This window comes from Hetaerina americana, unplaced genomic scaffold (assembly GCF_022747635.1).
Source record: "Hetaerina americana unplaced genomic scaffold, ioHetAmer1.1.p SCAF_9, whole genome shotgun sequence".
Lineage (NCBI taxonomy): Eukaryota > Metazoa > Arthropoda > Insecta > Odonata > Calopterygidae > Hetaerina > Hetaerina americana.
This window is the reverse complement of record NW_027287538.1, coordinates 15,401,133-15,428,451: the sequence shown is the minus strand read 5'-3', so window position 1 is coordinate 15,428,451 and position 27,319 is coordinate 15,401,133. Positions and strand designations below refer to the sequence as shown.

The following is a 27,319-nucleotide window of genomic DNA, read 5'->3' as shown; positions in this document are numbered from 1 at the left end:
TTTATAACACACGTCAAGCCCTAATAAGGGCTAACTCAAAATAAGCAGCACTTTTCATACACAAAACGCTTTGACGCATATATCAAAGCGCTTTACGAAATTCTCGTTTCCCGGCGATCGAAGCCTCGAACGCCGGGGATAGCACGCACACAGAACCGAAACACAGACACGTCCTCACTCTTCGAACGCTCACACCGGACTGGGATACTATCCGGGCCCGATGCTGCTTAACTTCGGTGATCGGACGAGAACCGGTGTATTCAGCGTGGTATGGCCGTTGGCAAAATATTGAAAGCCAACGGCACCCGGTGTTCCCAGGCGGTCACCCATCCAAGTACTATCCGGGCCCGATGCTGCTTAACTTCGGTGATCGGACGAGAACCGGTGTATTCAGCGTGGTATGGCCGTTGGCAAAAAATATTGAAAGCCAACGGCACCCGGTGTTCCCAGGCGGTCACCCATCCAAGTACTATCCGGGCCCGATGCTGCTTAACTTCGGTGATCGGACGAGAACCGGTGTATTCAGCGTGGTATGGCCGTTGGCAATTTCCACCACTCTCGAGTCAACTATTTTAGCAATATCAAGCCCGCAAACACTTGCAACGACGCGACACGACGTCTATTTTCTTGCCCACGGCTTGCATACATCGGGCCGTCCACGACCATACTATATGATGGCGGGAGACGGAGGTAATTTGCCATCTCAAAACGAACTTTGGATAAATGTGGAAGAGATACGGGTTACTACAGCACCAATGCATTGCCCCAAGAGAGCTGGTCGCATCTAGATGAAATGGAATGGTGTCAAAAGGGAACATACCAATTCAAAATCACGCATGCAATGTCTGGCATTGCAAAATAAATTATTTGAAAAAAATTTAAAACATCAGAGAATGCCTCAAAATACGTTCGTTTCGGAAAAAAAATATTGAAAGCCAACGGCACCCGGTGTTCCCAGGCGGTCACCCATCCAAGTACTATCCGGGCCCGATGCTGCTTAACTTCGGTGATCGGACGAGAACCGGTGTATTCAGCGTGGTATGGCCGTTGGCATTTTCCACCACTCTCGAGTCAACTATTTTAGCAATATCAAGCCCGCAAACACTTGCAACGACGCGACACGACGTCTATTTTCTTGCCCACGGCTTGCATACGTCGGGCCGTCCACGACCATACTATATGATGGCGGGAGACGGAGGTAATTTGCCATCTCAAAACGAACTTTGGATAAATGTGGAAGAGATACGGGTTACTACAGTACCAATGCATTGCCCCAAGAGAGCTGGTCGCATCTAGATGAAATGGAATGGTGTCAAAAGGGAACATACCAATTCAAAATCACGCATGCAATGTCTAACGAACGGCATTGCAAAATAAATTATTTGAAAAAAATTAAAAACATCAGAGAATGCCTCAAAAAAATTTCGTTTCGGAAAAAAAATATTGAAAGCCAACGGCACCCGGTGTTCCCAGGCGGTCACCCATCCAAGTGCTATCCGGGCCCGATGCTGCTTAACTTCGGTGATCGGACGAGAACCGGTGTATTCAGCGTGGTATGGCCGTTGGCAATTTCCACCACTCTCGAGTCAACTATTTTAGCAATATCAAGCCCGCAAACACTTGTAACGACGCCTATTTTCTTGCCCACGGCTTGCATATAGTACATCGGGCCGTCCACGACCATATGATGGCGGGAGACGGAGGTAATTTGCCATCTTAAAACGAACTTTGGATAAATGTGGAAGATTACGATACTACAGCACCAATACATTGCCCCAAGAGAGCTGGTCGCATCTAGATGAAATGGAATGGTGTCAAAAGGGAACATACCAATTCAAAATCACGCATGCAATGTCTGGCATTGCAAAATAAATTATTTGAAAAAAATTAAAAACATCAGAGAATGCCTCAAAATACGTTCGTTTCGGAAAAAAAATATTGAAAGCCAACGGCACCCGGTGTTCCCAGGCGGTCACCCATCCAAGTACTATCCGGGCCCGATGCTGCTTAACTTCGGTGATCGGACGAGAACCGGTGTATTCAGCGTGGTATGGCCGTTGGCAATTTCCACCACTCTCGAGTCAACTATTTTAGCAATATCAAGCCCGCAAACACTTGCAACGACGCGACACGACGTCTATTTTCTTGCCCACGGCTTGCATACATCGGGCCGTCCACGACCATACTATATGATGGCGGGAGACGGAGGTAATTTGCCATCTCAAAACGAACTTTGGATAAATGTGGAAGAGATACGGGTTACTACAGCACCAATGCATTGCCCCAAGAGAGCTGGTCGCATCTAGATGAAATGGAATGGTGTCAAAAGGGAACATACCAATTCAAAATCACGCATGCAATGTCTGGCATTGCAAAATAAATTATTTGAAAAAAATTAAAAACCTCAGAGAATGCCTCAAAATACGTTCGTTTCGGAAAAAAAATATTGAAAGCCAACGGCACCCGGTGTTCCCAGGCGGTCACCCATCCAAGTACTATCCGGGCCCGATGCTGCTTAACTTCGGTGATCGGACGAGAACCGGTGAATTCAGCGTGGTATGGCCGTTGGCAATTTCCACCACTCTCGAGTCAACTATTTTAGCAATATCAAGCCCGCAAACACTTGCAACGACGCGACACGACGTCTATTTTCTTGCCCACGGCTTGCATACATCGGGCCGTCCACGACCATACTATATGATGGCGGGAGACGGAGGTAATTTGCCATCTCAAAACGAACTTTGGATAAATGTGGAAGAGATACGGGTTACTACAGCACCAATGCATTGCCCCAAGAGAGCTGGTCGCATCTAGATGAAATGGAATGGTGTCAAAAGGGAACATACCAATTCAAAATCACGCATGCAATGTCTGGCATTGCAAAATAAATTATTTGAAAAAAATTAAAAACATCAGAGAATGCCTCAAAATACGTTCGTTTCGGAAAAAAAATATTGAAAGCCAACGGCACCCGGTGTTCCCAGGCGGTCACCCATCCAAGTACTATCCGGGCCCGATGCTGCTTAACTTCGGTGATCGGACGAGAACCGGTGTATTCAGCGTGGTATGGCCGATGGCAATTTCCACCACTCTCGAGTCAACTATTTTAGCAATATCAAGCCCGCAAACACTTGCAACGACGCGACACGACGTCTATTTTCTTGCCCACGGCTTGCATACATCGGGCCGTCCACGACCATACTATATGATGGCGGGAGACGGAGGTAATTTGCCATCTCAAAACGAACTTTGGATAAATGTGGAAGAGATACGGGTTACTACAGCACCAATGCATTGCCCCAAGAGAGCTGGTCGCATCTAGATGAAATGGAATGGTGTCAAAAGGGAACATACCAATTCAAAATCACGCATGCAATGTCTGGCATTGCAAAATAAATTATTTGAAAAAAATTAAAAACATCAGAGAATGCCTCAAAATACGTTCGTTTCGGAAAAAAAATATTGAAAGCCAACGGCACCCGGTGTTCCCAGGCGGTCACCCATCCAAGTACTATCCGGGCCCGATGCTGCTTAACTTCGGTGATCGGACGAGAACCGGTGTATTCAGCGTGGTATGGCCGTTGGCATTTTCCACCACTCTCGAGTCAACTATTTTAGCAATATCAAGCCCGCAAACACTTGCAACGACGCGACACGACGTCTATTTTCTTGCCCACGGCTTGCATACATCGGGCCGTCCACGACCATACTATATGATGGCGGGAGACGGAGGTAATTTGCCATCTCAAAACGAACTTTGGATAAATGTGGAAGAGATACGGGTTACTACAGCACCAATGCATTGCCCCAAGAGAGCTGGTCGCATCTAGATGAAATGGAATGGTGTCAAAAGGGAACATACCAATTCAAAATCACGCATGCAATGTCTGGCATTGCAAAATAAATTATTTGAAAAAAATTAAAAACATCAGAGAATGCCTCAAAATACGTTCGTTTCGGAAAAAAAATATTGAAAGCCAACGGCACCCGGTGTTCCCAGGCGGTCACCCATCCAAGTACTATCCGGGCCCGATGCTGCTTAACTTCGGTGATCGGACGAGAACCGGTGTATTCAGCGTGGTATGGCCGTTGGCAATTTCCACCACTCTCGAGTCAACTATTTTAGCAATATCAAGCCCGCAAACACTTGCAACGACGCGACACGACGTCTATTTTCTTGCCCACGGCTTGCATACATCGGGCCGTCCACGACCATACTATATGATGGCGGGAGACGGAGGTAATTTGCCATCTCAAAACGAACTTTGGATAAATGTGGAAGAGATACGGGTTACTACAGCACCAATGCATTGCCCCAAGAGAGCTGGTCGCATCTAGATGAAATGGAATGGTGTCAAAAGGGAACATACCAATTCAAAATCACGCATGCAATGTCTGGCATTGCAAAATAAATTATTTGAAAAAAATTTAAAACATCAGAGAATGCCTCAAAATACGTTCGTTTCGGAAAAAAAATATTGAAAGCCAACGGCACCCGGTGTTCCCAGGCGGTCACCCATCCAAGTACTATCCGGGCCCGATGCTGCTTAACTTCGGTGATCGGACGAGAACCGGTGTATTCAGCGTGGTATGGCCGTTGGCAATTTCCACCACTCTCGAGTCAACTATTTTAGCAATATCAAGCCCGCAAACACTTGCAACGACGCGACACGACGTCTATTTTCTTGCCCACGGCTTGCATACATCGGGCCGTCCACGACCATACTATATGATGGCGGGAGACGGAGGTAATTTGCCATCTCAAAACGAACTTTGGATAAATGTGGAAGAGATACGGGTTACTACAGCACCAATGCATTGCCCCAAGAGAGCTGGTCGCATCTAGATGAAATGGAATGGTGTCAAAAGGGAACATACCAATTCAAAATCACGCATGCAATGTCTGGCATTGCAAAATAAATTATTTGAAAAAAATTTAAAACATCAGAGAATGCCTCAAAATACGTTCGTTTCGGAAAAAAAATATTGAAAGCCAACGGCACCCGGTGTTCCCAGGCGGTCACCCATCTAAGTACTATCCGGGCCCGATGCTGCTTAACTTCGGTGATCGGACGAGAACCGGTGTATTCAGCGTGGTATGGCCGTTGGCATTTTCCACCACTCTCGAGTCAACTATTTTAGCAATATCAAGCCCGCAAACACTTGCAACGACGCGACACGACGTCTATTTTCTTGCCCACGGCTTGCATACATCGGGCCGTCCACGACCATACTATATGATGGCGGGAGACGGAGGTAATTTGCCATCTCAAAACGAACTTTGGATAAATGTGGAAGAGATACGGGTTACTACAGCACCAATGCATTGCCCCAAGAGAGCTGGTCGCATCTAGATGAAATGGAATGGTGTCAAAAGGGAACATACCAATTCAAAATCACGCATGCAATGTCTGGCATTGCAAAATAAATTATTTGAAAAAAATTAAAAACATCAGAGAATGCCTCAAAATACGTTCGTTTCGGAAAAAAAATATTGAAAGCCAACGGCACCCGGTGTTCCCAGGCGGTCACCCATCCAAGTACTATCCGGGCCCGATGCTGCTTAACTTCGGTGATCGGACGAGAACCGGTGTATTCAGCGTGGTATGGCCGTTGGCAATTTCCACCACTCTCGAGTCAACTATTTTAGCAATATCAAGCCCGCAAACACTTGCAACGACGCGACACGACGTCTATTTTCTTGCCCACGGCTTGCATACATCGGGCCGTCCACGACCATACTATATGATGGCGGGAGACGGAGGTAATTTGCCATCTCAAAACGAACTTTGGATAAATGTGGAAGAGATACGGGTTACTACAGCACCAATGCATTGCCCCAAGAGAGCTGGTCGCATCTAGATGAAATGGAATGGTGTCAAAAGGGAACATACCAATTCAAAATCACGCATGCAATGTCTGGCATTGCAAAATAAATTATTTGAAAAAAATTTAAAACATCAGAGAATGCCTCAAAATACGTTCTTTCGGAAAAAAAATATTGAAAGCCAACGGCACCCGGTGTTCCCAGGCGGTCACCCATCCAAGTACTATCCGGGCCCGATGCTGCTTAACTTCGGTGATCGGACGAGAACCGGTGTATTCAGCGTGGTATGGCCGTTGGCAATTTCCACCACTCTCGAGTCAACTATTTTAGCAATATCAAGCCCGCAAACACTTGCAACGACGCGACACGACGTCTATTTTCTTGCCCACGGCTTGCATACATCGGGCCGTCCACGACCATACTATATGATGGCGGGAGACGGAGGTAATTTGCCATCTCAAAACGAACTTTGGATAAATGTGGAAGAGATACGGGTTACTACAGCACCAATGCATTGCCCCAAGAGAGCTGGTCGCATCTAGATGAAATGGAATGGTGTCAAAAGGGAACATACCAATTCAAAATCACGCATGCAATGTCTGGCATTGCAAAATAAATTATTTGAAAAAAATTTAAAACATCAGAGAATGCCTCAAAATACGTTCGTTTCGGAAAAAAAATATTGAAAGCCAACGGCACCCGGTGTTCCCAGGCGGTCACCCATCCAAGTACTATCCGGGCCCGATGCTGCTTAACTTCGGTGATCGGACGAGAACCGGTGTATTCAGCGTGGTATGGCCGTTGGCAATTTCCACCACTCTCGAGTCAACTATTTTAGCAATATCAAGCCCGCAAACACTTGCAACGACGCGACACGACGTCTATTTTCTTGCCCACGGCTTGCATACATCGGGCCGTCCACGACCATACTATATGATGGCGGGAGACGGAGGTAATTTGCCATCTCAAAACGAACTTTGGATAAATGTGGAAGAGATACGGGTTACTACAGCACCAATGCATTGCCCCAAGAGAGCTGGTCGCATCTAGATGAAATGGAATGGTGTCAAAAGGGAACATACCAATTCAAAATCACGCATGCAATGTCTGGCATTGCAAAATAAATTATTTGAAAAAAATTAAAAACATCAGAGAATGCCTCAAAATACGTTCGTTTCGGAAAAAAAATATTGAAAGCCAACGGCACCCGGTGTTCCCAGGCGGTCACCCATCCAAGTACTATCCGGGCCCGATGCTGCTTAACTTCGGTGATCGGACGAGAACCGGTGTATTCAGCGTGGTATGGCCGTTGGCATTTTCCACCACTCTCGAGTCAACTATTTTAGCAATATCAAGCCCGCAAACACTTGCAACGACGCGACACGACGTCTATTTTCTTGCCCACGGCTTGCATACATCGGGCCGTCCACGACCATACTATATGATGGCGGGAGACGGAGGTAATTTGCCATCTCAAAACGAACTTTGGATAAATGTGGAAGAGATACGGGTTACTACAGCACCAATGCATTGCCCCAAGAGAGCTGGTCGCATCTAGATGAAATGGAATGGTGTCAAAAGGGAACATACCAATTCAAAATCACGCATGCAATGTCTGGCATTGCAAAATAAATTATTTGAAAAAAATTAAAAACATCAGAGAATGCCTCAAAATACGTTCGTTTCGGAAAAAAAATATTGAAAGCCAACGGCACCCGGTGTTCCCAGGCGGTCACCCATCCAAGTACTATCCGGGCCCGATGCTGCTTAACTTCGGTGATCGGACGAGAACCGGTGTATTCAGCGTGGTATGGCCGTTGGCAATTTCCACCACTCTCGAGTCAACTATTTTAGCAATATCAAGCCCGCAAACACTTGCAACGACGCGACACGACGTCTATTTTCTTGCCCACGGCTTGCATACATCGGGCCGTCCACGACCATACTATATGATGGCGGGAGACGGAGGTAATTTGCCATCTCAAAACGAACTTTGGATAAATGTGGAAGAGATACGGGTTACTACAGTACCAATGCATTGCCCCAAGAGAGCTGGTCGCATCTAGATGAAATGGAATGGTGTCAAAAGGGAACATACCAATTCAAAATCACGCATGCAATGTCTAACGAACGGCATTGCAAAATAAATTATTTGAAAAAAATTAAAAACATCAGAGAATGCCTCAAAAAAATTTCGTTTCGGAAAAAAAATATTGAAAGCCAACGGCACCCGGTGTTCCCAGGCGGTCACCCATCCAAGTGCTATCCGGGCCCGATGCTGCTTAACTTCGGTGATCGGACGAGAACCGGTGTATTCAGCGTGGTATGGCCGTTGGCAATTTCCACCACTCTCGAGTCAACTATTTTAGCAATATCAAGCCCGCAAACACTTGTAACGACGCCTATTTTCTTGCCCACGGCTTGCATATAGTACATCGGGCCGTCCACGACCATATGATGGCGGGAGACGGAGGTAATTTGCCATCTTAAAACGAACTTTGGATAAATGTGGAAGATTACGATACTACAGCACCAATACATTGCCCCAAGAGAGCTGGTCGCATCTAGATGAAATGGAATGGTGTCAAAAGGGAACATACCAATTCAAAATCACGCATGCAATGTCTGGCATTGCAAAATAAATTATTTGAAAAAAATTAAAAACATCAGAGAATGCCTCAAAATACGTTCGTTTCGGAAAAAAAATATTGAAAGCCAACGGCACCCGGTGTTCCCAGGCGGTCACCCATCCAAGTACTATCCGGGCCCGATGCTGCTTAACTTCGGTGATCGGACGAGAACCGGTGTATTCAGCGTGGTATGGCCGTTGGCAATTTCCACCACTCTCGAGTCAACTATTTTAGCAATATCAAGCCCGCAAACACTTGCAACGACGCGACACGACGTCTATTTTCTTGCCCACGGCTTGCATACATCGGGCCGTCCACGACCATACTATATGATGGCGGGAGACGGAGGTAATTTGCCATCTCAAAACGAACTTTGGATAAATGTGGAAGAGATACGGGTTACTACAGCACCAATGCATTGCCCCAAGAGAGCTGGTCGCATCTAGATGAAATGGAATGGTGTCAAAAGGGAACATACCAATTCAAAATCACGCATGCAATGTCTGGCATTGCAAAATAAATTATTTGAAAAAAATTAAAAACCTCAGAGAATGCCTCAAAATACGTTCGTTTCGGAAAAAAAATATTGAAAGCCAACGGCACCCGGTGTTCCCAGGCGGTCACCCATCCAAGTACTATCCGGGCCCGATGCTGCTTAACTTCGGTGATCGGACGAGAACCGGTGAATTCAGCGTGGTATGGCCGTTGGCAATTTCCACCACTCTCGAGTCAACTATTTTAGCAATATCAAGCCCGCAAACACTTGCAACGACGCGACACGACGTCTATTTTCTTGCCCACGGCTTGCATACATCGGGCCGTCCACGACCATACTATATGATGGCGGGAGACGGAGGTAATTTGCCATCTCAAAACGAACTTTGGATAAATGTGGAAGAGATACGGGTTACTACAGCACCAATGCATTGCCCCAAGAGAGCTGGTCGCATCTAGATGAAATGGAATGGTGTCAAAAGGGAACATACCAATTCAAAATCACGCATGCAATGTCTGGCATTGCAAAATAAATTATTTGAAAAAAATTAAAAACATCAGAGAATGCCTCAAAATACGTTCGTTTCGGAAAAAAAATATTGAAAGCCAACGGCACCCGGTGTTCCCAGGCGGTCACCCATCCAAGTACTATCCGGGCCCGATGCTGCTTAACTTCGGTGATCGGACGAGAACCGGTGTATTCAGCGTGGTATGGCCGTTGGCAATTTCCACCACTCTCGAGTCAACTATTTTAGCAATATCAAGCCCGCAAACACTTGCAACGACGCGACACGACGTCTATTTTCTTGCCCACGGCTTGCATACGTCGGGCCGTCCACGACCATACTATATGATGGCGGGAGACGGAGGTAATTTGCCATCTCAAAACGAACTTTGGATAAATGTGGAAGAGATACGGGTTACTACAGCACCAATGCATTGCCCCAAGAGAGCTGGTCGCATCTAGATGAAATGGAATGGTGTCAAAAGGGAACATACCAATTCAAAATCACGCATGCAATGTCTGGCATTGCAAAATAAATTATTTGAAAAAAATTAAAAACATCAGAGAATGCCTCAAAATACGTTCGTTTCGGAAAAAAAATATTGAAAGCCAACGGCACCCGGTGTTCCCAGGCGGTCACCCATCCAAGTACTATCCGGGCCCGATGCTGCTTAACTTCGGTGATCGGACGAGAACCGGTGAATTCAGCGTGGTATGGCCGTTGGCAATTTCCACCACTCTCGAGTCAACTATTTTAGCAATATCAAGCCCGCAAACACTTGCAACGACGCGACACGACGTCTATTTTCTTGCCCACGGCTTGCATACATCGGGCCGTCCACGACCATACTATATGATGGCGGGAGACGGAGGTAATTTGCCATCTCAAAACGAACTTTGGATAAATGTGGAAGAGATACGGGTTACTACAGCACCAATGCATTGCCCCAAGAGAGCTGGTCGCATCTAGATGAAATGGAATGGTGTCAAAAGGGAACATACCAATTCAAAATCACGCATGCAATGTCTGGCATTGCAAAATAAATTATTTGAAAAAAATTAAAAACATCAGAGAATGCCTCAAAATACGTTCGTTTCGGAAAAAAAATATTGAAAGCCAACGGCACCCGGTGTTCCCAGGCGGTCACCCATCCAAGTACTATCCGGGCCCGATGCTGCTTAACTTCGGTGATCGGACGAGAACCGGTGTATTCAGCGTGGTATGGCCGTTGGCAATTTCCACCACTCTCGAGTCAACTATTTTAGCAATATCAAGCCCGCAAACACTTGCAACGACGCGACACGACGTCTATTTTCTTGCCCACGGCTTGCATACATCGGGCCGTCCACGACCATACTATATGATGGCGGGAGACGGAGGTAATTTGCCATCTCAAAACGAACTTTGGATAAATGTGGAAGAGATACGGGTTACTACAGCACCAATGCATTGCCCCAAGAGAGCTGGTCGCATCTAGATGAAATGGAATGGTGTCAAAAGGGAACATACCAATTCAAAATCACGCATGCAATGTCTGGCATTGCAAAATAAATTATTTGAAAAAAATTTAAAACATCAGAGAATGCCTCAAAATACGTTCGTTTCGGAAAAAAAATATTGAAAGCCAACGGCACCCGGTGTTCCCAGGCGGTCACCCATCCAAGTACTATCCGGGCCCGATGCTGCTTAACTTCGGTGATCGGACGAGAACCGGTGTATTCAGCGTGGTATGGCCGTTGGCAATTTCCACCACTCTCGAGTCAACTATTTTAGCAATATCAAGCCCGCAAACACTTGCAACGACGCGACACGACGTCTATTTTCTTGCCCACGGCTTGCATACATCGGGCCGTCCACGACCATACTATATGATGGCGGGAGACGGAGGTAATTTGCCATCTCAAAACGAACTTTGGATAAATGTGGAAGAGATACGGGTTACTACAGCACCAATGCATTGCCCCAAGAGAGCTGGTCGCATCTAGATGAAATGGAATGGTGTCAAAAGGGAACATACCAATTCAAAATCACGCATGCAATGTCTGGCATTGCAAAATAAATTATTTGAAAAAAATTAAAAACATCAGAGAATGCCTCAAAATACGTTCGTTTCGGAAAAAAAATATTGAAAGCCAACGGCACCCGGTGTTCCCAGGCGGTCACCCATCCAAGTACTATCCGGGCCCGATGCTGCTTAACTTCGGTGATCGGACGAGAACCGGTGTATTCAGCGTGGTATGGCCGTTGGCATTTTCCACCACTCTCGAGTCAACTATTTTAGCAATATCAAGCCCGCAAACACTTGCAACGACGCGACACGACGTCTATTTTCTTGCCCACGGCTTGCATACATCGGGCCGTCCACGACCATACTATATGATGGCGGGAGACGGAGGTAATTTGCCATCTCAAAACGAACTTTGGATAAATGTGGAAGAGATACGGGTTACTACAGCACCAATACATTGCCCCAAGAGAGCTGGTCGCATCTAGATGAAATGGAATGGTGTCAAAAGGGAACATACCAATTCAAAATCACGCATGCAATGTCTGGCATTGCAAAATAAATTATTTGAAAAAAATTAAAAACATCAGAGAATGCCTCAAAATACGTTCGTTTCGGAAAAAAAATATTGAAAGCCAACGGCACCCGGTGTTCCCAGGCGGTCACCCATCCAAGTACTATCCGGGCCCGATGCTGCTTAACTTCGGTGATCGGACGAGAACCGGTGTATTCAGCGTGGTTTGGCCGTTGGCATTTTCCAACACTCTCGAGTCAACTATTTTAGCAATATCAAGCCCGCAAACACTTGCAACGACGCGACACGACGTCTATTTTCTTGCCCACGGCTTGCATACATCGGGCCGTCCACGACCATACTATATGATGGCGGGAGACGGAGGTAATTTGCCATCTCAAAACGAACTTTGGATAAATGTGGAAGAGATACGGGTTACTACAGCACCAATGCATTGCCCCAAGAGAGCTGGTCGCATCTAGATGAAATGGAATGGTGTCAAAAGGGAACATACCAATTCAAAATCACGCATGCAATGTCTGGCATTGCAAAATAAATTATTTGAAAAAAATTTAAAACATCAGAGAATGCCTCAAAATACGTTCGTTTCGGAAAAAAAATATTGAAAGCCAACGGCACCCGGTGTTCCCAGGCGGTCACCCATCCAAGTACTATCCGGGCCCGATGCTGCTTAACTTCGGTGATCGGACGAGAACCGGTGTATTCAGCGTGGTATGGCCGTTGGCATTTTCCACCACTCTCGAGTCAACTATTTTAGCAATATCAAGCCCGCAAACACTTGCAACGACGCGACACGACGTCTATTTTCTTGCCCACGGCTTGCATACGTCGGGCCGTCCACGACCATACTATATGATGGCGGGAGACGGAGGTAATTTGCCATCTCAAAACGAACTTTGGATAAATGTGGAAGAGATACGGGTTACTACAGTACCAATGCATTGCCCCAAGAGAGCTGGTCGCATCTAGATGAAATGGAATGGTGTCAAAAGGGAACATACCAATTCAAAATCACGCATGCAATGTCTAACGAACGGCATTGCAAAATAAATTATTTGAAAAAAATTAAAAACATCAGAGAATGCCTCAAAAAAATTTCGTTTCGGAAAAAAAATATTGAAAGCCAACGGCACCCGGTGTTCCCAGGCGGTCACCCATCCAAGTGCTATCCGGGCCCGATGCTGCTTAACTTCGGTGATCGGACGAGAACCGGTGTATTCAGCGTGGTATGGCCGTTGGCAATTTCCACCACTCTCGAGTCAACTATTTTAGCAATATCAAGCCCGCAAACACTTGTAACGACGCCTATTTTCTTGCCCACGGCTTGCATATAGTACATCGGGCCGTCCACGACCATATGATGGCGGGAGACGGAGGTAATTTGCCATCTTAAAACGAACTTTGGATAAATGTGGAAGATTACGATACTACAGCACCAATACATTGCCCCAAGAGAGCTGGTCGCATCTAGATGAAATGGAATGGTGTCAAAAGGGAACATACCAATTCAAAATCACGCATGCAATGTCTGGCATTGCAAAATAAATTATTTGAAAAAAATTAAAAACATCAGAGAATGCCTCAAAATACGTTCGTTTCGGAAAAAAAATATTGAAAGCCAACGGCACCCGGTGTTCCCAGGCGGTCACCCATCCAAGTACTATCCGGGCCCGATGCTGCTTAACTTCGGTGATCGGACGAGAACCGGTGTATTCAGCGTGGTATGGCCGTTGGCAATTTCCACCACTCTCGAGTCAACTATTTTAGCAATATCAAGCCCGCAAACACTTGCAACGACGCGACACGACGTCTATTTTCTTGCCCACGGCTTGCATACATCGGGCCGTCCACGACCATACTATATGATGGCGGGAGACGGAGGTAATTTGCCATCTCAAAACGAACTTTGGATAAATGTGGAAGAGATACGGGTTACTACAGCACCAATGCATTGCCCCAAGAGAGCTGGTCGCATCTAGATGAAATGGAATGGTGTCAAAAGGGAACATACCAATTCAAAATCACGCATGCAATGTCTGGCATTGCAAAATAAATTATTTGAAAAAAATTTAAAACATCAGAGAATGCCTCAAAATACGTTCGTTTCGGAAAAAAAATATTGAAAGCCAACGGCACCCGGTGTTCCCAGGCGGTCACCCATCCAAGTACTATCCGGGCCCGATGCTGCTTAACTTCGGTGATCGGACGAGAACCGGTGTATTCAGCGTGGTATGGCCGTTGGCAATTTCCACCACTCTCGAGTCAACTATTTTAGCAATATCAAGCCCGCAAACACTTGCAACGACGCGACACGACGTCTATTTTCTTGCCCACGGCTTGCATACATCGGGCCGTCCACGACCATACTATATGATGGCGGGAGACGGAGGTAATTTGCCATCTCAAAACGAACTTTGGATAAATGTGGAAGAGATACGGGTTACTACAGCACCAATGCATTGCCCCAAGAGAGCTGGTCGCATCTAGATGAAATGGAATGGTGTCAAAAGGGAACATACCAATTCAAAATCACGCATGCAATGTCTGGCATTGCAAAATAAATTATTTGAAAAAAATTTAAAACATCAGAGAATGCCTCAAAATACGTTCGTTTCGGAAAAAAAATATTGAAAGCCAACGGCACCCGGTGTTCCCAGGCGGTCACCCATCCAAGTACTATCCGGGCCCGATGCTGCTTAACTTCGGTGATCGGACGAGAACCGGTGTATTCAGCGTGGTATGGCCGTTGGCATTTTCCACCACTCTCGAGTCAACTATTTTAGCAATATCAAGCCCGCAAACACTTGCAACGACGCGACACGACGTCTATTTTCTTGCCCACGGCTTGCATACATCGGGCCGTCCACGACCATACTATATGATGGCGGGAGACGGAGGTAATTTGCCATCTCAAAACGAACTTTGGATAAATGTGGAAGAGATACGGGTTACTACAGCACCAATGCATTGCCCCAAGAGAGCTGGTCGCATCTAGATGAAATGGAATGGTGTCAAAAGGGAACATACCAATTCAAAATCACGCATGCAATGTCTGGCATTGCAAAATAAATTATTTGAAAAAAATTAAAAACATCAGAGAATGCCTCAAAATACGTTCGTTTCGGAAAAAAAATATTGAAAGCCAACGGCACCCGGTGTTCCCAGGCGGTCACCCATCCAAGTACTATCCGGGCCCGATGCTGCTTAACTTCGGTGATCGGACGAGAACCGGTGTATTCAGCGTGGTATGGCCGTTGGCAATTTCCACCACTCTCGAGTCAACTATTTTAGCAATATCAAGCCCGCAAACACTTGCAACGACGCGACACGACGTCTATTTTCTTGCCCACGGCTTGCATACATCGGGCCGTCCACGACCATACTATATGATGGCGGGAGACGGAGGTAATTTGCCATCTCAAAACGAACTTTGGATAAATGTGGAAGAGATACGGGTTACTACAGCACCAATGCATTGCCCCAAGAGAGCTGGTCGCATCTAGATGAAATGGAATGGTGTCAAAAGGGAACATACCAATTCAAAATCACGCATGCAATGTCTGGCATTGCAAAATAAATTATTTGAAAAAAATTAAAAACATCAGAGAATGCCTCAAAATACGTTCGTTTCGGAAAAAAAATATTGAAAGCCAACGGCACCCGGTGTTCCCAGGCGGTCACCCATCCAAGTACTATCCGGGCCCGATGCTGCTTAACTTCGGTGATCGGACGAGAACCGGTGTATTCAGCGTGGTATGGCCGTTGGCAATTTCCACCACTCTCGAGTCAACTATTTTAGCAATATCAAGCCCGCAAACACTTGCAACGACGCGACACGACGTCTATTTTCTTGCCCACGGCTTGCATACATCGGGCCGTCCACGACCATACTATATGATGGCGGGAGACGGAGGTAATTTGCCATCTCAAAACGAACTTTGGATAAATGTGGAAGAGATACGGGTTACTACAGCACCAATGCATTGCCCCAAGAGAGCTGGTCGCATCTAGATGAAATGGAATGGTGTCAAAAGGGAACATACCAATTCAAAATCACGCATGCAATGTCTGGCATTGCAAAATAAATTATTTGAAAAAAATTTAAAACATCAGAGAATGCCTCAAAATACGTTCGTTTCGGAAAAAAAATATTGAAAGCCAACGGCACCCGGTGTTCCCAGGCGGTCACCCATCCAAGTACTATCCGGGCCCGATGCTGCTTAACTTCGGTGATCGGACGAGAACCGGTGTATTCAGCGTGGTATGGCCGTTGGCATTTTCCACCACTCTCGAGTCAACTATTTTAGCAATATCAAGCCCGCAAACACTTGCAACGACGCGACACGACGTCTATTTTCTTGCCCACGGCTTGCATACATCGGGCCGTCCACGACCATACTATATGATGGCGGGAGACGGAGGTAATTTGCCATCTCAAAACGAACTTTGGATAAATGTGGAAGAGATACGGGTTACTACAGCACCAATGCATTGCCCCAAGAGAGCTGGTCGCATCTAGATGAAATGGAATGGTGTCAAAAGGGAACATACCAATTCAAAATCACGCATGCAATGTCTGGCATTGCAAAATAAATTATTTGAAAAAAATTAAAAACATCAGAGAATGCCTCAAAATACGTTCGTTTCGGAAAAAAAATATTGAAAGCCAACGGCACCCGGTGTTCCCAGGCGGTCACCCATCCAAGTACTATCCGGGCCCGATGCTGCTTAACTTCGGTGATCGGACGAGAACCGGTGTATTCAGCGTGGTATGGCCGTTGGCAATTTCCACCACTCTCGAGTCAACTATTTTAGCAATATCAAGCCCGCAAACACTTGCAACGACGCGACACGACGTCTATTTTCTTGCCCACGGCTTGCATACATCGGGCCGTCCACGACCATACTATATGATGGCGGGAGACGGAGGTAATTTGCCATCTCAAAACGAACTTTGGATAAATGTGGAAGAGATACGGGTTACTACAGCACCAATGCATTGCCCCAAGAGAGCTGGTCGCATCTAGATGAAATGGAATGGTGTCAAAAGGGAACATACCAATTCAAAATCACGCATGCAATGTCTGGCATTGCAAAATAAATTATTTGAAAAAAATTAAAAACCTCAGAGAATGCCTCAAAATACGTTCGTTTCGGAAAAAAAATATTGAAAGCCAACGGCACCCGGTGTTCCCAGGCGGTCACCCATCCAAGTACTATCCGGGCCCGATGCTGCTTAACTTCGGTGATCGGACGAGAACCGGTGAATTCAGCGTGGTATGGCCGTTGGCAATTTCCACCACTCTCGAGTCAACTATTTTAGCAATATCAAGCCCGCAAACACTTGCAACGACGCGACACGACGTCTATTTTCTTGCCCACGGCTTGCATACATCGGGCCGTCCACGACCATACTATATGATGGCGGGAGACGGAGGTAATTTGCCATCTCAAAACGAACTTTGGATAAATGTGGAAGAGATACGGGTTACTACAGCACCAATGCATTGCCCCAAGAGAGCTGGTCGCATCTAGATGAAATGGAATGGTGTCAAAAGGGAACATACCAATTCAAAATCACGCATGCAATGTCTGGCATTGCAAAATAAATTATTTGAAAAAAATTAAAAACATCAGAGAATGCCTCAAAATACGTTCGTTTCGGAAAAAAAATATTGAAAGCCAACGGCACCCGGTGTTCCCAGGCGGTCACCCATCCAAGTACTATCCGGGCCCGATGCTGCTTAACTTCGGTGATCGGACGAGAACCGGTGTATTCAGCGTGGTATGGCCGATGGCAATTTCCACCACTCTCGAGTCAACTATTTTAGCAATATCAAGCCCGCAAACACTTGCAACGACGCGACACGACGTCTATTTTCTTGCCCACGGCTTGCATACATCGGGCCGTCCACGACCATACTATATGATGGCGGGAGACGGAGGTAATTTGCCATCTCAAAACGAACTTTGGATAAATGTGGAAGAGATACGGGTTACTACAGCACCAATGCATTGCCCCAAGAGAGCTGGTCGCATCTAGATGAAATGGAATGGTGTCAAAAGGGAACATACCAATTCAAAATCACGCATGCAATGTCTGGCATTGCAAAATAAATTATTTGAAAAAAATTAAAAACATCAGAGAATGCCTCAAAATACGTTCGTTTCGGAAAAAAAATATTGAAAGCCAACGGCACCCGGTGTTCCCAGGCGGTCACCCATCCAAGTACTATCCGGGCCCGATGCTGCTTAACTTCGGTGATCGGACGAGAACCGGTGTATTCAGCGTGGTATGGCCGTTGGCATTTTCCACCACTCTCGAGTCAACTATTTTAGCAATATCAAGCCCGCAAACACTTGCAACGACGCGACACGACGTCTATTTTCTTGCCCACGGCTTGCATACATCGGGCCGTCCACGACCATACTATATGATGGCGGGAGACGGAGGTAATTTGCCATCTCAAAACGAACTTTGGATAAATGTGGAAGAGATACGGGTTACTACAGCACCAATGCATTGCCCCAAGAGAGCTGGTCGCATCTAGATGAAATGGAATGGTGTCAAAAGGGAACATACCAATTCAAAATCACGCATGCAATGTCTGGCATTGCAAAATAAATTATTTGAAAAAAATTAAAAACATCAGAGAATGCCTCAAAATACGTTCGTTTCGGAAAAAAAATATTGAAAGCCAACGGCACCCGGTGTTCCCAGGCGGTCACCCATCCAAGTACTATCCGGGCCCGATGCTGCTTAACTTCGGTGATCGGACGAGAACCGGTGTATTCAGCGTGGTATGGCCGTTGGCAATTTCCACCACTCTCGAGTCAACTATTTTAGCAATATCAAGCCCGCAAACACTTGCAACGACGCGACACGACGTCTATTTTCTTGCCCACGGCTTGCATACATCGGGCCGTCCACGACCATACTATATGATGGCGGGAGACGGAGGTAATTTGCCATCTCAAAACGAACTTTGGATAAATGTGGAAGAGATACGGGTTACTACAGCACCAATGCATTGCCCCAAGAGAGCTGGTCGCATCTAGATGAAATGGAATGGTGTCAAAAGGGAACATACCAATTCAAAATCACGCATGCAATGTCTGGCATTGCAAAATAAATTATTTGAAAAAAATTTAAAACATCAGAGAATGCCTCAAAATACGTTCGTTTCGGAAAAAAAATATTGAAAGCCAACGGCACCCGGTGTTCCCAGGCGGTCACCCATCCAAGTACTATCCGGGCCCGATGCTGCTTAACTTCGGTGATCGGACGAGAACCGGTGTATTCAGCGTGGTATGGCCGTTGGCAATTTCCACCACTCTCGAGTCAACTATTTTAGCAATATCAAGCCCGCAAACACTTGCAACGACGCGACACGACGTCTATTTTCTTGCCCACGGCTTGCATACATCGGGCCGTCCACGACCATACTATATGATGGCGGGAGACGGAGGTAATTTGCCATCTCAAAACGAACTTTGGATAAATGTGGAAGAGATACGGGTTACTACAGCACCAATGCATTGCCCCAAGAGAGCTGGTCGCATCTAGATGAAATGGAATGGTGTCAAAAGGGAACATACCAATTCAAAATCACGCATGCAATGTCTGGCATTGCAAAATAAATTATTTGAAAAAAATTTAAAACATCAGAGAATGCCTCAAAATACGTTCGTTTCGGAAAAAAAATATTGAAAGCCAACGGCACCCGGTGTTCCCAGGCGGTCACCCATCCAAGTACTATCCGGGCCCGATGCTGCTTAACTTCGGTGATCGGACGAGAACCGGTGTATTCAGCGTGGTATGGCCGTTGGCATTTTCCACCACTCTCGAGTCAACTATTTTAGCAATATCAAGCCCGCAAACACTTGCAACGACGCGACACGACGTCTATTTTCTTGCCCACGGCTTGCATACATCGGGCCGTCCACGACCATACTATATGATGGCGGGAGACGGAGGTAATTTGCCATCTCAAAACGAACTTTGGATAAATGTGGAAGAGATACGGGTTACTACAGCACCAATGCATTGCCCCAAGAGAGCTGGTCGCATCTAGATGAAATGGAATGGTGTCAAAAGGGAACATACCAATTCAAAATCACGCATGCAATGTCTGGCATTGCAAAATAAATTATTTGAAAAAAATTAAAAACATCAGAGAATGCCTCAAAATACGTTCGTTTCGGAAAAAAAATATTGAAAGCCAACGGCACCCGGTGTTCCCAGGCGGTCACCCATCCAAGTACTATCCGGGCCCGATGCTGCTTAACTTCGGTGATCGGACGAGAACCGGTGTATTCAGCGTGGTATGGCCGTTGGCAATTTCCACCACTCTCGAGTCAACTATTTTAGCAATATCAAGCCCGCAAACACTTGCAACGACGCGACACGACGTCTATTTTCTTGCCCACGGCTTGCATACATCGGGCCGTCCACGACCATACTATATGATGGCGGGAGACGGAGGTAATTTGCCATCTCAAAACGAACTTTGGATAAATGTGGAAGAGATACGGGTTACTACAGCACCAATGCATTGCCCCAAGAGAGCTGGTCGCATCTAGATGAAATGGAATGGTGTCAAAAGGGAACATACCAATTCAAAATCACGCATGCAATGTCTGGCATTGCAAAATAAATTATTTGAAAAAAATTTAAAACATCAGAGAATGCCTCAAAATACGTTCGTTTCGGAAAAAAAATATTGAAAGCCAACGGCACCCGGTGTTCCCAGGCGGTCACCCATCCAAGTACTATCCGGGCCCGATGCTGCTTAACTTCGGTGATCGGACGAGAACCGGTGTATTCAGCGTGGTATGGCCGTTGGCAATTTCCACCACTCTCGAGTCAACTATTTTAGCAATATCAAGCCCGCAAACACTTGCAACGACGCGACACGACGTCTATTTTCTTGCCCACGGCTTGCATACATCGGGCCGTCCACGACCATACTATATGATGGCGGGAGACGGAGGTAATTTGCCATCTCAAAACGAACTTTGGATAAATGTGGAAGAGATACGGGTTACTACAGCACCAATGCATTGCCCCAAGAGAGCTGGTCGCATCTAGATGAAATGGAATGGTGTCAAAAGGGAACATACCAATTCAAAATCACGCATGCAATGTCTGGCATTGCAAAATAAATTATTTGAAAAAAATTTAAAACATCAGAGAATGCCTCAAAATACGTTCGTTTCGGAAAAAAAATATTGAAAGCCAACGGCACCCGGTGTTCCCAGGCGGTCACCCATCCAAGTACTATCCGGGCCCGATGCTGCTTAACTTCGGTGATCGGACGAGAACCGGTGTATTCAGCGTGGTATGGCCGTTGGCATTTTCCACCACTCTCGAGTCAACTATTTTAGCAATATCAAGCCCGCAAACACTTGCAACGACGCGACACGACGTCTATTTTCTTGCCCACGGCTTGCATACATCGGGCCGTCCACGACCATACTATATGATGGCGGGAGACGGAGGTAATTTGCCATCTCAAAACGAACTTTGGATAAATGTGGAAGAGATACGGGTTACTACAGCACCAATGCATTGCCCCAAGAGAGCTGGTCGCATCTAGATGAAATGGAATGGTGTCAAAAGGGAACATACCAATTCAAAATCACGCATGCAATGTCTGGCATTGCAAAATAAATTATTTGAAAAAAATTAAAAACATCAGAGAATGCCTCAAAATACGTTCGTTTCGGAAAAAAAATATTGAAAGCCAACGGCACCCGGTGTTCCCAGGCGGTCACCCATCCAAGTACTATCCGGGCCCGATGCTGCTTAACTTCGGTGATCGGACGAGAACCGGTGTATTCAGCGTGGTATGGCCGTTGGCAATTTCCACCACTCTCGAGTCAACTATTTTAGCAATATCAAGCCCGCAAACACTTGCAACGACGCGACACGACGTCTATTTTCTTGCCCACGGCTTGCATACGTCGGGCCGTCCACGACCATACTATATGATGGCGGGAGACGGAGGTAATTTGCCATCTCAAAACGAACTTTGGATAAATGTGGAAGAGATACGGGTTACTACAGCACCAATGCATTGCCCCAAGAGAGCTGGTCGCATCTAGATGAAATGGAATGGTGTCAAAAGGGAACATACCAATTCAAAATCACGCATGCAATGTCTGGCATTGCAAAATAAATTATTTGAAAAAAATTAAAAACATCAGAGAATGCCTCAAAATACGTTCGTTTCGGAAAAAAAATATTGAAAGCCAACGGCACCCGGTGTTCCCAGGCGGTCACCCATCCAAGTACTATCCGGGCCCGATGCTGCTTAACTTCGGTGATCGGACGAGAACCGGTGAATTCAGCGTGGTATGGCCGTTGGCAATTTCCACCACTCTCGAGTCAACTATTTTAGCAATATCAAGCCCGCAAACACTTGCAACGACGCGACACGACGTCTATTTTCTTGCCCACGGCTTGCATACATCGGGCCGTCCACGACCATACTATATGATGGCGGGAGACGGAGGTAATTTGCCATCTCAAAACGAACTTTGGATAAATGTGGAAGAGATACGGGTTACTACAGCACCAATGCATTGCCCCAAGAGAGCTGGTCGCATCTAGATGAAATGGAATGGTGTCAAAAGGGAACATACCAATTCAAAATCACGCATGCAATGTCTGGCATTGCAAAATAAATTATTTGAAAAAAATTAAAAACATCAGAGAATGCCTCAAAATACGTTCGTTTCGGAAAAAAAATATTGAAAGCCAACGGCACCCGGTGTTCCCAGGCGGTCACCCATCCAAGTACTATCCGGGCCCGATGCTGCTTAACTTCGGTGATCGGACGAGAACCGGTGTATTCAGCGTGGTATGGCCGTTGGCAATTTCCACCACTCTCGAGTCAACTATTTTAGCAATATCAAGCCCGCAAACACTTGCAACGACGCGACACGACGTCTATTTTCTTGCCCACGGCTTGCATACATCGGGCCGTCCACGACCATACTATATGATGGCGGGAGACGGAGGTAATTTGCCATCTCAAAACGAACTTTGGATAAATGTGGAAGAGATACGGGTTACTACAGCACCAATGCATTGCCCCAAGAGAGCTGGTCGCATCTAGATGAAATGGAATGGTGTCAAAAGGGAACATACCAATTCAAAATCACGCATGCAATGTCTGGCATTGCAAAATAAATTATTTGAAAAAAATTTAAAACATCAGAGAATGCCTCAAAATACGTTCGTTTCGGAAAAAAAATATTGAAAGCCAACGGCACCCGGTGTTCCCAGGCGGTCACCCATCCAAGTACTATCCGGGCCCGATGCTGCTTAACTTCGGTGATCGGACGAGAACCGGTGTATTCAGCGTGGTATGGCCGTTGGCAATTTCCACCACTCTCGAGTCAACTATTTTAGCAATATCAAGCCCGCAAACACTTGCAACGACGCGACACGACGTCTATTTTCTTGCCCACGGCTTGCATACGTCGGGCCGTCCACGACCATACTATATGATGGCGGGAGACGGAGGTAATTTGCCATCTCAAAACGAACTTTGGATAAATGTGGAAGAGATACGGGTTACTACAGCACCAATGCATTGCCCCAAGAGAGCTGGTCGCATCTAGATGAAATGGAATGGTGTCAAAAGGGAACATACCAATTCAAAATCACGCATGCAATGTCTGGCATTGCAAAATAAATTATTTGAAAAAAATTTAAAACATCAGAGAATGCCTCAAAATACGTTCGTTTCGGAAAAAAAATATTGAAAGCCAACGGCACCCGGTGTTCCCAGGCGGTCACCCATCCAAGTACTATCCGGGCCCGATGCTGCTTAACTTCGGTGATCGGACGAGAACCGGTGTATTCAGCGTGGTATGGCCGTTGGCAATTTCCACCACTCTCGAGTCAACTATTTTAGCAATATCAAGCCCGCAAACACTTGCAACGACGCGACACGACGTCTATTTTCTTGCCCACGGCTTGCATACGTCGGGCCGTCCACGACCATACTATATGATGGCGGGAGACGGAGGTAATTTGCCATCTCAAAACGAACTTTGGATAAATGTGGAAGAGATACGGGTTACTACAGCACCAATGCATTGCCCCAAGAGAGCTGGTCGCATCTAGATGAAATGGAATGGTGTCAAAAGGGAACATACCAATTCAAAATCACGCATGCAATGTCTGGCATTGCAAAATAAATTATTTGAAAAAAATTAAAAACATCAGAGAATGCCTCAAAATACGTTCGTTTCGGAAAAAAAATATTGAAAGCCAACGGCACCCGGTGTTCCCAGGCGGTCACCCATCCAAGTACTATCCGGGCCCGATGCTGCTTAACTTCGGTGATCGGACGAGAACCGGTGAATTCAGCGTGGTATGGCCGTTGGCAATTTCCACCACTCTCGAGTCAACTATTTTAGCAATATCAAGCCCGCAAACACTTGCAACGACGCGACACGACGTCTATTTTCTTGCCCACGGCTTGCATACATCGGGCCGTCCACGACCATACTATATGATGGCGGGAGACGGAGGTAATTTGCCATCTCAAAACGAACTTTGGATAAATGTGGAAGAGATACGGGTTACTACAGCACCAATGCATTGCCCCAAGAGAGCTGGTCGCATCTAGATGAAATGGAATGGTGTCAAAAGGGAACATACCAATTCAAAATCACGCATGCAATGTCTGGCATTGCAAAATAAATTATTTGAAAAAAATTAAAAACATCAGAGAATGCCTCAAAATACGTTCGTTTCGGAAAAAAAATATTGAAAGCCAACGGCACCCGGTGTTCCCAGGCGGTCACCCATCCAAGTACTATCCGGGCCCGATGCTGCTTAACTTCGGTGATCGGACGAGAACCGGTGTATTCAGCGTGGTATGTTTTTTTTTTTTTTTTTATTGCATGTATTTCCATTCACAGACATAGTTATTTAACACCATGTGCACCATCTTAAGCGTGCATAAGACCACAGATTGAACATTTTCACAATTGAACAATTCTAAACAAAGGATGATATAAGTATGAACCACTTATGAACTATAAGCATTCGGAAAGTGTTCACCGTCACATAACTTAGGGAACATTTTCCTTACTTGAATTAACAATACAAGATCCTTTAGCCGTTGGCAATTTCCACCACTCTCGAGTCAACTATTTTAGCAATATCAAGCCCGCAAACACTTGCAACGACGCGACACGACGTCTATTTTCTTGCCCACGGCTTGCATACATCGGGCCGTCCACGACCATACTATATGATGGCGGGAGACGGAGGTAATTTGCCATCTCAAAACGAACTTTGGATAAATGTGGAAGAGATACGGGTTACTACAGCACCAATGCATTGCCCCAAGAGAGCTGGTCGCATCTAGATGAAATGGAATGGTGTCAAAAGGGAACATACCAATTCAAAATCACGCATGCAATGTCTGGCATTGCAAAATAAATTATTTGAAAAAAATTTAAAACATCAGAGAATGCCTCAAAATACGTTCGTTTCGGAAAAAAAATATTGAAAGCCAACGGCACCCGGTGTTCCCAGGCGGTCACCCATCCAAGTACTATCCGGGCCCGATGCTGCTTAACTTCGGTGATCGGACGAGAACCGGTGTATTCAGCGTGGTATGGCCGTTGGCAATTTCCACCACTCTCGAGTCAACTATTTTAGCAATATCAAGCCCGCAAACACTTGCAACGACGCGACACGACGTCTATTTTCTTGCCCACGGCTTGCATACATCGGGCCGTCCACGACCATACTATATGATGGCGGGAGACGGAGGTAATTTGCCATCTCAAAACGAACTTTGGATAAATGTGGAAGAGATACGGGTTACTACAGCACCAATGCATTGCCCCAAGAGAGCTGGTCGCATCTAGATGAAATGGAATGGTGTCAAAAGGGAACATACCAATTCAAAATCACGCATGCAATGTCTGGCATTGCAAAATAAATTATTTGAAAAAAATTTAAAACATCAGAGAATGCCTCAAAATACGTTCGTTTCGGAAAAAAAATATTGAAAGCCAACGGCACCCGGTGTTCCCAGGCGGTCACCCATCCAAGTACTATCCGGGCCCGATGCTGCTTAACTTCGGTGATCGGACGAGAACCGGTGTATTCAGCGTGGTATGGCCGTTGGCATTTTCCACCACTCTCGAGTCAACTATTTTAGCAATATCAAGCCCGCAAACACTTGCAACGACGCGACACGACGTCTATTTTCTTGCCCACGGCTTGCATACATCGGGCCGTCCACGACCATACTATATGATGGCGGGAGACGGAGGTAATTTGCCATCTCAAAACGAACTTTGGATAAATGTGGAAGAAATACGGGTTACTACAGCACCAATGCATTGCCCCAAGAGAGCTGGTCGCATCTAGATGAAATGGAATGGTGTCAAAAGGGAACATACCAATTCAAAATCACGCATGCAATGTCTGGCATTGCAAAATAAATTATTTGAAAAAAATTAAAAACATCAGAGAATGCCTCAAAATACGTTCGTTTCGGAAAAAAAATATTGAAAGCCAACGGCACCCGGTGTTCCCAGGCGGTCACCCATCCAAGTACTATCCGGGCCCGATGCTGCTTAACTTCGGTGATCGGACGAGAACCGGTGTATTCAGCGTGGTATGGCCGTTGGCAATTCCCACCACTCTCGAGTCAACTATTTTAGCAATATCAAGCCCGCAAACACTTGCAACGACGCGACACGACGTCTATTTTCTTGCCCACGGCTTGCATACATCGGGCCGTCCACGACCATACTATATGATGGCGGGAGACGGAGGTAATTTGCCATCTCAAAACGAACTTTGGATAAATGTGGAAGAGATACGGGTTACTACAGCACCAATGCATTGCCCCAAGAGAGCTGGTCGCATCTAGATGAAATGGAATGGTGTCAAAAGGGAACATACCAATTCAAAATCACGCATGCAATGTCTGGCATTGCAAAATAAATTATTTGAAAAAAATTAAAAACATCAGAGAATGCCTCAAAATACGTTCGTTTCGGAAAAAAAATATTAAAGCCAACGGCACCCGGTGTTCCCAGGCGGTCACCCATCCAAGTACTATCCGAGCCCGATGCTGCTTAACTTCGGTGATCGGACGAGAACCGGTGTATTCAGCGTGGTATGGCCGTTGGCAATTTCCACCACTCTCGAGTCAACTATTTTAGCAATATCAAGCCCGCAAACACTTGCAACGACGCGACACGACGTCTATTTTCTTGCCCACGGCTTGCATACATCGGGCCGTCCACGACCATACTATATGATGGCGGGAG

The 27,319-nt window shown here is 46.0% G+C and overlaps 53 non-coding genes and 1 pseudogene across 53 annotated transcripts; all 54 read right to left on the bottom strand.

Annotated features, from left to right (window-relative positions):
- Window positions 1-293: 293 nt before the first annotated feature.
- LOC139699387 (5S ribosomal RNA) lies at window positions 294-412 on the bottom strand. Its single transcript, XR_011703271.1, has one exon. It is a non-coding gene; the product is annotated as a 5S ribosomal RNA (ribosomal RNA).
- Window positions 413-425: 13 nt separating this feature from the next.
- On the bottom strand, window positions 426-544 carry LOC139699386 (5S ribosomal RNA). The gene has a single exon (XR_011703270.1). It is a non-coding gene; the product is annotated as a 5S ribosomal RNA (ribosomal RNA).
- A 389-nt stretch (window positions 545-933) lies between these two features.
- Window positions 934-1,052, bottom strand: LOC139699385 (5S ribosomal RNA). Its single transcript, XR_011703269.1, has one exon. It is a non-coding gene; the product is annotated as a 5S ribosomal RNA (ribosomal RNA).
- Window positions 1,053-1,448: 396 nt separating this feature from the next.
- Window positions 1,449-1,567, bottom strand: LOC139699139 (5S ribosomal RNA). Its single transcript, XR_011703065.1, has one exon. It is a non-coding gene; the product is annotated as a 5S ribosomal RNA (ribosomal RNA).
- Window positions 1,568-1,943: 376 nt separating this feature from the next.
- LOC139699384 (5S ribosomal RNA) lies at window positions 1,944-2,062 on the bottom strand. The gene has a single exon (XR_011703268.1). It is a non-coding gene; the product is annotated as a 5S ribosomal RNA (ribosomal RNA).
- Window positions 2,063-2,451: 389 nt separating this feature from the next.
- On the bottom strand, window positions 2,452-2,570 carry LOC139699614 (5S ribosomal RNA). The gene has a single exon (XR_011703486.1). It is a non-coding gene; the product is annotated as a 5S ribosomal RNA (ribosomal RNA).
- A 389-nt stretch (window positions 2,571-2,959) lies between these two features.
- On the bottom strand, window positions 2,960-3,078 carry LOC139699688 (5S ribosomal RNA). The gene has a single exon (XR_011703555.1). It is a non-coding gene; the product is annotated as a 5S ribosomal RNA (ribosomal RNA).
- Window positions 3,079-3,467: 389 nt separating this feature from the next.
- On the bottom strand, window positions 3,468-3,586 carry LOC139699383 (5S ribosomal RNA). Its single transcript, XR_011703267.1, has one exon. It is a non-coding gene; the product is annotated as a 5S ribosomal RNA (ribosomal RNA).
- Window positions 3,587-3,975: 389 nt separating this feature from the next.
- On the bottom strand, window positions 3,976-4,094 carry LOC139699382 (5S ribosomal RNA). The gene has a single exon (XR_011703266.1). It is a non-coding gene; the product is annotated as a 5S ribosomal RNA (ribosomal RNA).
- Window positions 4,095-4,483: 389 nt separating this feature from the next.
- Window positions 4,484-4,602, bottom strand: LOC139699381 (5S ribosomal RNA). Its single transcript, XR_011703265.1, has one exon. It is a non-coding gene; the product is annotated as a 5S ribosomal RNA (ribosomal RNA).
- A 389-nt stretch (window positions 4,603-4,991) lies between these two features.
- Window positions 4,992-5,110, bottom strand: LOC139699599 (5S ribosomal RNA). Its single transcript, XR_011703471.1, has one exon. It is a non-coding gene; the product is annotated as a 5S ribosomal RNA (ribosomal RNA).
- Window positions 5,111-5,499: 389 nt separating this feature from the next.
- LOC139699378 (5S ribosomal RNA) lies at window positions 5,500-5,618 on the bottom strand. The gene has a single exon (XR_011703263.1). It is a non-coding gene; the product is annotated as a 5S ribosomal RNA (ribosomal RNA).
- Window positions 5,619-6,006: 388 nt separating this feature from the next.
- LOC139699377 (5S ribosomal RNA) lies at window positions 6,007-6,125 on the bottom strand. Its single transcript, XR_011703262.1, has one exon. It is a non-coding gene; the product is annotated as a 5S ribosomal RNA (ribosomal RNA).
- Window positions 6,126-6,514: 389 nt separating this feature from the next.
- Window positions 6,515-6,633, bottom strand: LOC139699376 (5S ribosomal RNA). The gene has a single exon (XR_011703261.1). It is a non-coding gene; the product is annotated as a 5S ribosomal RNA (ribosomal RNA).
- Window positions 6,634-7,022: 389 nt separating this feature from the next.
- On the bottom strand, window positions 7,023-7,141 carry LOC139699375 (5S ribosomal RNA). The gene has a single exon (XR_011703260.1). It is a non-coding gene; the product is annotated as a 5S ribosomal RNA (ribosomal RNA).
- A 389-nt stretch (window positions 7,142-7,530) lies between these two features.
- LOC139699374 (5S ribosomal RNA) lies at window positions 7,531-7,649 on the bottom strand. Its single transcript, XR_011703259.1, has one exon. It is a non-coding gene; the product is annotated as a 5S ribosomal RNA (ribosomal RNA).
- A 396-nt stretch (window positions 7,650-8,045) lies between these two features.
- Window positions 8,046-8,164, bottom strand: LOC139699138 (5S ribosomal RNA). Its single transcript, XR_011703064.1, has one exon. It is a non-coding gene; the product is annotated as a 5S ribosomal RNA (ribosomal RNA).
- A 376-nt stretch (window positions 8,165-8,540) lies between these two features.
- LOC139699373 (5S ribosomal RNA) lies at window positions 8,541-8,659 on the bottom strand. Its single transcript, XR_011703258.1, has one exon. It is a non-coding gene; the product is annotated as a 5S ribosomal RNA (ribosomal RNA).
- A 389-nt stretch (window positions 8,660-9,048) lies between these two features.
- Window positions 9,049-9,167, bottom strand: LOC139699613 (5S ribosomal RNA). The gene has a single exon (XR_011703485.1). It is a non-coding gene; the product is annotated as a 5S ribosomal RNA (ribosomal RNA).
- A 389-nt stretch (window positions 9,168-9,556) lies between these two features.
- Window positions 9,557-9,675, bottom strand: LOC139699372 (5S ribosomal RNA). Its single transcript, XR_011703257.1, has one exon. It is a non-coding gene; the product is annotated as a 5S ribosomal RNA (ribosomal RNA).
- Window positions 9,676-10,064: 389 nt separating this feature from the next.
- On the bottom strand, window positions 10,065-10,183 carry LOC139699612 (5S ribosomal RNA). The gene has a single exon (XR_011703484.1). It is a non-coding gene; the product is annotated as a 5S ribosomal RNA (ribosomal RNA).
- Window positions 10,184-10,572: 389 nt separating this feature from the next.
- On the bottom strand, window positions 10,573-10,691 carry LOC139699371 (5S ribosomal RNA). The gene has a single exon (XR_011703256.1). It is a non-coding gene; the product is annotated as a 5S ribosomal RNA (ribosomal RNA).
- Window positions 10,692-11,080: 389 nt separating this feature from the next.
- Window positions 11,081-11,199, bottom strand: LOC139699370 (5S ribosomal RNA). The gene has a single exon (XR_011703255.1). It is a non-coding gene; the product is annotated as a 5S ribosomal RNA (ribosomal RNA).
- A 389-nt stretch (window positions 11,200-11,588) lies between these two features.
- LOC139699369 (5S ribosomal RNA) lies at window positions 11,589-11,707 on the bottom strand. The gene has a single exon (XR_011703254.1). It is a non-coding gene; the product is annotated as a 5S ribosomal RNA (ribosomal RNA).
- A 389-nt stretch (window positions 11,708-12,096) lies between these two features.
- LOC139699683 (5S ribosomal RNA) lies at window positions 12,097-12,215 on the bottom strand. The gene has a single exon (XR_011703550.1). It is a non-coding gene; the product is annotated as a 5S ribosomal RNA (ribosomal RNA).
- A 389-nt stretch (window positions 12,216-12,604) lies between these two features.
- LOC139699367 (5S ribosomal RNA) lies at window positions 12,605-12,723 on the bottom strand. The gene has a single exon (XR_011703252.1). It is a non-coding gene; the product is annotated as a 5S ribosomal RNA (ribosomal RNA).
- Window positions 12,724-13,119: 396 nt separating this feature from the next.
- Window positions 13,120-13,238, bottom strand: LOC139699137 (5S ribosomal RNA). The gene has a single exon (XR_011703063.1). It is a non-coding gene; the product is annotated as a 5S ribosomal RNA (ribosomal RNA).
- A 376-nt stretch (window positions 13,239-13,614) lies between these two features.
- LOC139699366 (5S ribosomal RNA) lies at window positions 13,615-13,733 on the bottom strand. The gene has a single exon (XR_011703251.1). It is a non-coding gene; the product is annotated as a 5S ribosomal RNA (ribosomal RNA).
- A 389-nt stretch (window positions 13,734-14,122) lies between these two features.
- On the bottom strand, window positions 14,123-14,241 carry LOC139699365 (5S ribosomal RNA). The gene has a single exon (XR_011703250.1). It is a non-coding gene; the product is annotated as a 5S ribosomal RNA (ribosomal RNA).
- A 389-nt stretch (window positions 14,242-14,630) lies between these two features.
- Window positions 14,631-14,749, bottom strand: LOC139699364 (5S ribosomal RNA). The gene has a single exon (XR_011703249.1). It is a non-coding gene; the product is annotated as a 5S ribosomal RNA (ribosomal RNA).
- Window positions 14,750-15,138: 389 nt separating this feature from the next.
- On the bottom strand, window positions 15,139-15,257 carry LOC139699362 (5S ribosomal RNA). The gene has a single exon (XR_011703248.1). It is a non-coding gene; the product is annotated as a 5S ribosomal RNA (ribosomal RNA).
- A 389-nt stretch (window positions 15,258-15,646) lies between these two features.
- Window positions 15,647-15,765, bottom strand: LOC139699361 (5S ribosomal RNA). Its single transcript, XR_011703247.1, has one exon. It is a non-coding gene; the product is annotated as a 5S ribosomal RNA (ribosomal RNA).
- A 389-nt stretch (window positions 15,766-16,154) lies between these two features.
- Window positions 16,155-16,273, bottom strand: LOC139699360 (5S ribosomal RNA). The gene has a single exon (XR_011703246.1). It is a non-coding gene; the product is annotated as a 5S ribosomal RNA (ribosomal RNA).
- Window positions 16,274-16,662: 389 nt separating this feature from the next.
- Window positions 16,663-16,781, bottom strand: LOC139699359 (5S ribosomal RNA). Its single transcript, XR_011703245.1, has one exon. It is a non-coding gene; the product is annotated as a 5S ribosomal RNA (ribosomal RNA).
- Window positions 16,782-17,170: 389 nt separating this feature from the next.
- On the bottom strand, window positions 17,171-17,289 carry LOC139699611 (5S ribosomal RNA). Its single transcript, XR_011703483.1, has one exon. It is a non-coding gene; the product is annotated as a 5S ribosomal RNA (ribosomal RNA).
- Window positions 17,290-17,678: 389 nt separating this feature from the next.
- Window positions 17,679-17,797, bottom strand: LOC139699686 (5S ribosomal RNA). Its single transcript, XR_011703553.1, has one exon. It is a non-coding gene; the product is annotated as a 5S ribosomal RNA (ribosomal RNA).
- A 389-nt stretch (window positions 17,798-18,186) lies between these two features.
- LOC139699358 (5S ribosomal RNA) lies at window positions 18,187-18,305 on the bottom strand. Its single transcript, XR_011703244.1, has one exon. It is a non-coding gene; the product is annotated as a 5S ribosomal RNA (ribosomal RNA).
- Window positions 18,306-18,694: 389 nt separating this feature from the next.
- Window positions 18,695-18,813, bottom strand: LOC139699357 (5S ribosomal RNA). The gene has a single exon (XR_011703243.1). It is a non-coding gene; the product is annotated as a 5S ribosomal RNA (ribosomal RNA).
- A 389-nt stretch (window positions 18,814-19,202) lies between these two features.
- LOC139699355 (5S ribosomal RNA) lies at window positions 19,203-19,321 on the bottom strand. The gene has a single exon (XR_011703241.1). It is a non-coding gene; the product is annotated as a 5S ribosomal RNA (ribosomal RNA).
- Window positions 19,322-19,710: 389 nt separating this feature from the next.
- LOC139699354 (5S ribosomal RNA) lies at window positions 19,711-19,829 on the bottom strand. Its single transcript, XR_011703240.1, has one exon. It is a non-coding gene; the product is annotated as a 5S ribosomal RNA (ribosomal RNA).
- Window positions 19,830-20,218: 389 nt separating this feature from the next.
- LOC139699353 (5S ribosomal RNA) lies at window positions 20,219-20,337 on the bottom strand. The gene has a single exon (XR_011703239.1). It is a non-coding gene; the product is annotated as a 5S ribosomal RNA (ribosomal RNA).
- A 389-nt stretch (window positions 20,338-20,726) lies between these two features.
- Window positions 20,727-20,845, bottom strand: LOC139699352 (5S ribosomal RNA). Its single transcript, XR_011703238.1, has one exon. It is a non-coding gene; the product is annotated as a 5S ribosomal RNA (ribosomal RNA).
- Window positions 20,846-21,234: 389 nt separating this feature from the next.
- Window positions 21,235-21,353, bottom strand: LOC139699351 (5S ribosomal RNA). The gene has a single exon (XR_011703237.1). It is a non-coding gene; the product is annotated as a 5S ribosomal RNA (ribosomal RNA).
- Window positions 21,354-21,742: 389 nt separating this feature from the next.
- LOC139699350 (5S ribosomal RNA) lies at window positions 21,743-21,861 on the bottom strand. The gene has a single exon (XR_011703236.1). It is a non-coding gene; the product is annotated as a 5S ribosomal RNA (ribosomal RNA).
- Window positions 21,862-22,250: 389 nt separating this feature from the next.
- Window positions 22,251-22,369, bottom strand: LOC139699610 (5S ribosomal RNA). Its single transcript, XR_011703482.1, has one exon. It is a non-coding gene; the product is annotated as a 5S ribosomal RNA (ribosomal RNA).
- A 389-nt stretch (window positions 22,370-22,758) lies between these two features.
- LOC139699349 (5S ribosomal RNA) lies at window positions 22,759-22,877 on the bottom strand. The gene has a single exon (XR_011703235.1). It is a non-coding gene; the product is annotated as a 5S ribosomal RNA (ribosomal RNA).
- Window positions 22,878-23,266: 389 nt separating this feature from the next.
- Window positions 23,267-23,385, bottom strand: LOC139699348 (5S ribosomal RNA). Its single transcript, XR_011703234.1, has one exon. It is a non-coding gene; the product is annotated as a 5S ribosomal RNA (ribosomal RNA).
- Window positions 23,386-23,774: 389 nt separating this feature from the next.
- LOC139699347 (5S ribosomal RNA) lies at window positions 23,775-23,893 on the bottom strand. Its single transcript, XR_011703233.1, has one exon. It is a non-coding gene; the product is annotated as a 5S ribosomal RNA (ribosomal RNA).
- A 389-nt stretch (window positions 23,894-24,282) lies between these two features.
- LOC139699609 (5S ribosomal RNA) lies at window positions 24,283-24,401 on the bottom strand. Its single transcript, XR_011703481.1, has one exon. It is a non-coding gene; the product is annotated as a 5S ribosomal RNA (ribosomal RNA).
- Window positions 24,402-24,800: 399 nt separating this feature from the next.
- LOC139699159 (5S ribosomal RNA) lies at window positions 24,801-24,900 on the bottom strand (annotated as a pseudogene).
- A 637-nt stretch (window positions 24,901-25,537) lies between these two features.
- Window positions 25,538-25,656, bottom strand: LOC139699346 (5S ribosomal RNA). Its single transcript, XR_011703232.1, has one exon. It is a non-coding gene; the product is annotated as a 5S ribosomal RNA (ribosomal RNA).
- Window positions 25,657-26,045: 389 nt separating this feature from the next.
- On the bottom strand, window positions 26,046-26,164 carry LOC139699344 (5S ribosomal RNA). Its single transcript, XR_011703230.1, has one exon. It is a non-coding gene; the product is annotated as a 5S ribosomal RNA (ribosomal RNA).
- A 389-nt stretch (window positions 26,165-26,553) lies between these two features.
- Window positions 26,554-26,672, bottom strand: LOC139699343 (5S ribosomal RNA). The gene has a single exon (XR_011703229.1). It is a non-coding gene; the product is annotated as a 5S ribosomal RNA (ribosomal RNA).
- Window positions 26,673-27,060: 388 nt separating this feature from the next.
- Window positions 27,061-27,179, bottom strand: LOC139699649 (5S ribosomal RNA). Its single transcript, XR_011703518.1, has one exon. It is a non-coding gene; the product is annotated as a 5S ribosomal RNA (ribosomal RNA).
- Between the last annotated feature and the right edge of the window lie 140 nt (window positions 27,180-27,319).